This window comes from Cervus canadensis, chromosome 7, assembly GCF_019320065.1.
Source record: "Cervus canadensis isolate Bull #8, Minnesota chromosome 7, ASM1932006v1, whole genome shotgun sequence".
Classification (NCBI taxonomy): Eukaryota; Metazoa; Chordata; class Mammalia; order Artiodactyla; family Cervidae; genus Cervus; species Cervus canadensis.
In genome coordinates, this window is record NC_057392.1 from 9,917,697 (window position 1) to 9,923,153 (window position 5,457).

The window sequence follows — 5,457 nt, forward strand, 5'->3', positions numbered from 1 at the left end:
ATAGTGAAATTGTATCTCAAAGCATTAGTTATGCTAGTGTATAGTCACTGTCCTACTCATACTCTGCAATTAAAGGGAAGGAAGGCCATCCATCAAGTTAGCAACAGTCACCGTTGGGAACAAATGGCTGCATGCTTTATCTTTTGAGATCAAACGAGGTCACTTTTTGGGTGAGAAACATGCAGATTTTTAAATGGGGATGCCAAAAGAGAAAGTACATTTGTCTTGTACACAGCAAACGGAAGAGCTCCAAGGTGCAATAGAAGGAAGGAAGTTTTGAGAGAAAGAGAAGGAGACACCTTGTAAGAATCCAGATCCCTGCCTCTCGTCCCGGGGCAGGCTCAGGCCGGGCAGAGGGCATCTGAGCGTGGACGGGGCTGTACTCTGCCCCTCTGAGAGCTCTGAGAGCTCTAAGAGTCAGCCAGCAGCCTTGCAGGGCTGACAGTGAGAGATGATGGGCTGGCTGCAGGAGGACCTAGGGGTGTCCATGAGCACGAATGGAAAACAGAAACGAATTGAGCATGAACACCAAGAGTCAGTCTAGAAGTAAGCACAGCTCAAGGCAAGCGGACCCCATCGCTGAGGCTGGGGAGGAGGGCCCAGACGGATCAGAGGAAGCTCTTTGCCGCTGAGCTCAGGGTGACGGCAACAGCACAAGGGTAGAAGTGGGGCCAAAGAAACAGAGGAGGACACCGCTGTTCCTGGCCTAAGCACAAACCGAGATGGAAAGAGGCAAGGAGGGGCATCTGCAGCAGATACCTCATCAATAAGGCAACACAGACCTGAAGTCCACCGAGAAAATGTCGCTGGGTCCCGAAGGCTCCCCTAAACAGGACATATGAAATGTGAGTGGAGTTGGGGGAGGTGGGGCCACAGACCTTGAAATGGATATCTTTTCAACCAGAAGGGACAAAGAAATTAATATTCTGTGTTGAAAAGGCTTGAAATATTGCTAGGTTACATAGCCTCTATCAGTAGGATTTGCCTCTGAGTTCAATGTTAGAGAAATTTTTAAAATTTCATTTCTTCTCATCTGAGTCTTTGAGGCTATTGTGACTCTAAAAGCCCTGGTCATTGTACTTGCTTCATAGACTTTTTATTGTGATTAAAGAAGGCCCTATCCATAAAGGCCTTAACACTGGGCTCAGCACATAAGACACAGAACTGTCAGTAACATCCGTCTGCCTTCACCACTCCAGAGTTAACACCACTGGGCCCAAAGAAATAACACAAGGAGTGAACACTCTCCTCCCTGGAGCAGTATCTAAACCTGCTCACTGTATCCTGCAGGCAGGAACTGCCTCCAAGACACTGACTGGTTCCCTGTCCCTGTGTCTTTTTTCTGCAGAGCAGGCTAAGCTAGGCTTCTGGCTCTGACCCCTATGGATTAATGCTTTCCCTTTGCCAACTCCTGAGTTCTCCGCCCAAAACACCACCATTAGGATAATTAACTCACCTTCTCTTTTCTCCATGTCAGTGTGAAGCCAGAAGTATACCGACTGTCACCCTGATAAGAATGTTAGATAAATAATGCATTTTGCCTATTATATACTGCATGTTCGATTCAACTGGCTTTATTTTTTTTCTTATATTTATTTATTTGTTTACTTTTGACTGCTCTGGGTCTTCATTGCTGCACCCAGGCTTTCTCTAGTTGTGGCAAGCAGGAGCTACTCTTCATTGTGATGTGCGGGCTTCTTATTGCCATGGCTTCTCTTGCTACAGAGCTTGGGCTCTAGGCACTTAGACTTCAGCAGCTGCAGTACACAGGCTTGGTAGTTGTGATGCACAGGGCTAGTTGCTCCGTGGCATGTAGGATCTTCCCAGACCAGGGATCGAACCTGTGTCCCCTGCGTTGGCAGGCAGATTCTTAACCACTGGAACAGCAAGGAGGTCCCTTTAAAGAGAAATGTTGTCGAAAGCCCCAACCAGAGTAGAGATCTTCAGATCAACTACAGAAAGACAAATGCAAAACATCTGTGGACAGAATGAGACAGTCCGGTGAAGTTCCTTCTGCCATCAGGAGGGCCCTCATTTCATACCCAGGTAACAGGTTGCTTTTCTCATTTTATAGACCTCCAGCTGGGTCTGCAATTTGATGTATCAATTTCTTTCTTCTAGTAAAAGATGAGCTATGAGGCAGCAGAAGATGAGATTTTCGCGACAAAGTTAAAGGAATTTTATGGCCTCTTTGTGTCGTCCATACCATCCGATGGCAGCCAGCCTCCATAAATACTTATTAAAATTAATATTGTTTGAGCAAGTCCAAAAAAGGAGAAAGCACTTCTGCAAGTCTTTGCATAACATAACTCTGCCCTCACACAGCCTGGGACCATAGCAACCTCGTAACACAATGGGTCGTAACGCCCTGTGATGGAAAGAACGTTGTGCAAGGAATGAATAAACTCTGTCCAAATGGCATTTTGGTTTTTTTATTTGTGTGTGTGTGTGTTGCATTTGCTTGTTTGGTTGGTTTTTAAAGATTTTTGGATAGGAACCATTTTTAAAGTCTTTATTAAATTTGTTACAATATTGCTTCTGTTTTATGTTTTGGTTTTTTGGCCACAAGGCATGTGGGATCTTAGCTCCCCAACCAAGGATCAAATCCACACCCTCTGCAGTGAAAGGTGAAGTCTTAAGCACTGGACCACCAGGGCAGTCCCTCAAATGGCATTTTAGAATCACACTTCCAGCTTAGGAATCTGACTGTTGATTCATTCCACATCTGTCATTTACCAGGAACATCCACACACCTAATATTACGCTCTGGTTATTGGACACTGATTTGGTAAAACCTCAAGACAAAGCAGACCTTCCCCAAGACACAGCTACAAGCTTGCAGCCAGCATCTGCTCTTACACATCTAATCAAAGGCTGTGATTCTCTCTCCAGAACAACAAAGAAACCGTATCACAATTGGGTGTTGCCTACAATCAGAGGAGTCTCTTGTGCACTTGTGTGACTATAATGAGAATGCACACATATATGGTACTTTATAGTTTACAAAGGAGTTTTTGCCAGCTTTATTCCAATTAATCCTAGGGGCTAATCCTATGATCTCATAGGGGAGGAAGCTGAGGCTCATAGAAAATAAGTGACTTGCCCAAGGTCACAAATCTAGTAGGTGGTAGAGCCAGAGGTTGCAACCAGGGCCCTGACATCGTGTGGTTTTCACTCCTGTAGCTCCCACATGTGGGAGCAGGACACAGGGTCGGGACTCCCTACCATTCACTCTTGCCCATCATTTTTCTGTACTTTTGAGGCAGCAGTTTGGGTAGGTTGGGTTTGTTACATTGAAAAGGAAGTGTATAAAAAACAAAAACGAAAACAAAAGACATAAGTTTTCAGCTTTTGAGGGGGGTTGGGGGAGTTTTTGTTAACTGTGGTAAAAGTCACATATAAAATGTACTATTTTAACTATATTTAACTGTACAGTTCAGTGGCACTAAATACATTCACATTGTTGTGCAAATCTCACCATCACCCATCTCCTGAATTTTTCACCTTCCTAAACGGAAACTCTGTCCCCATGAAACACTAACTCCTCACTTCACCACCCCCCATCCTCAGCCCCTGGCACCTACCAATGTACTTTCTGACTCTATGAATTCAACTACTTTAGGTATCTCATATAAGTGGAATCAAGCAGTATCTGGCTACACCTAATGTATGTTGGAATTTGGCTTTTTAGTTTAAAAGAGAATTTTGGAATTTCTGACTGCAAACTGCTTGAAATATCAAAATCCAGGCTTCTGAGCACACAAAGGCAGCATGCTGTAACAGTAGAATTAAGAAGACATGCTTGAGTTGGGTCAGTTCCCCACCCAAGACTCCACAGGCCAGGAGGAGACAGAGAGGTAGAGGGGGAATCAGAGATTCATGCAGGAGTAGGGGCCCTGCACCCCTAGTTGGATGTTCAAGACCCAGGAGCCAGACCCTGCAGGCAGCAGACTCTGAGCTGGCCCTCAGTGATGGATCTACCTCTACCTCTGGGTACTCACGCTCCTGCTAATCGCCTCCCCTGCCCACGGTGTGGGCAGAACCTGTGACTTGCTTCCAACCAGCAGACGTGGCAAAGGTTAGAGCATGTCCATGACTATAGGTACGTGATCACACTACACAGTTTCTGTGTCTGCCGTATGAGGAGACACCCTCCTTTGCTGACTCTAAGAAGCCAGCTGCCATGCTGGGAGCTTCCCTGTGAGGACCACGTCACAAGGAACTGAGAGCGCCCTCCAACCAACACCAGTGAGAAACCGAGGCCCGAGGCCCACAGCTGAGAAACAGGATGCTGCTGACCACCATGCGAACCTGGAGCAGATCTTTCCCCAACTGAGCCTCAGGGAAGAACTCAGCCCTGGCAGCCCCTTGACTGCAAAGTGACCGCTAAGCCATGGCCAGACTCCCAATCCACAGAAACCATGAGATGACATATGTGTCTTGTTTTAAATCTCAACATTATCAGATCTGGTTTCCTCGCTGTGTATGCCAAGGAGTGGGATTGCTGGGTCATATGGCAGTTCTATTTCCAGTTTTTTAAGGAATCTCCACACTGTTCTCCATAGCGGCTGTACTAGTTTGCATGCCCACCAACAGTGTAAGAGGGTTCCCTTTTCTCCACACCCTCTCCAGCATTTATTGCTTGTAGACTTTTGGATAGCAGCCATCCTGACTGGCGTGTAATGGTACCTCATTGTGGTTTTGATTTGCATTTCTCTGATAATGAGTGATGTTGAACATCTTTTCATATGTTTGTTAGCCATCTGTATGTCTTCTTTGGAGAAATGTCTGTTTAGTTCTTTGGCCCATTTTTTGATTGGGTCATTTATTTTTCTAGAAACCAGATCTGAAAGAGACACGTGTACCCCAATGTTCATCGCAGCACTGTTTATAATAGCCAGGACATGGAAGCAACCTAGATGCCCATCAGTAGACGAATGGATAAGGAAGCTATGGTACATATACACAATGGAATATTACTCAGCCATTAAAAAGAATTCATTTGAATCAGTTCTAATGAGATAGATGAAACTGGAGCCCATTATACAGAGTGAAGTAAGCCAGAAAGATAAAGACCAATACAGTATACTAACACATATATATGGAATTTAAAAAGATGGTAACGATAACCCTATATGCAAAACAGAAAAAGAGACACAGATGTACAGAACAGACTTTGGGACTCTGTGGGAGAAGGCGAGGGTGGGATGTTCTGAGAGAATCGAAACATGTGTACTATCAAGGGTGAAACAGATCAGCAGCTCAGGTTGGATGCATGAGACAAGTGCACTGGGCTGGTGTCAGGGCTGGTGCACTGGGAAGACCCAGAGGGATGGGATGGGGAGGGAAGTGTGAGGGGGGATCGGGATGGGGAACACATGTAAATCCATGGCTGATTCATGCCAATGTATAGCAAAAACCACTACAATATTGTATAATTAGCCTCCAACTAATGAA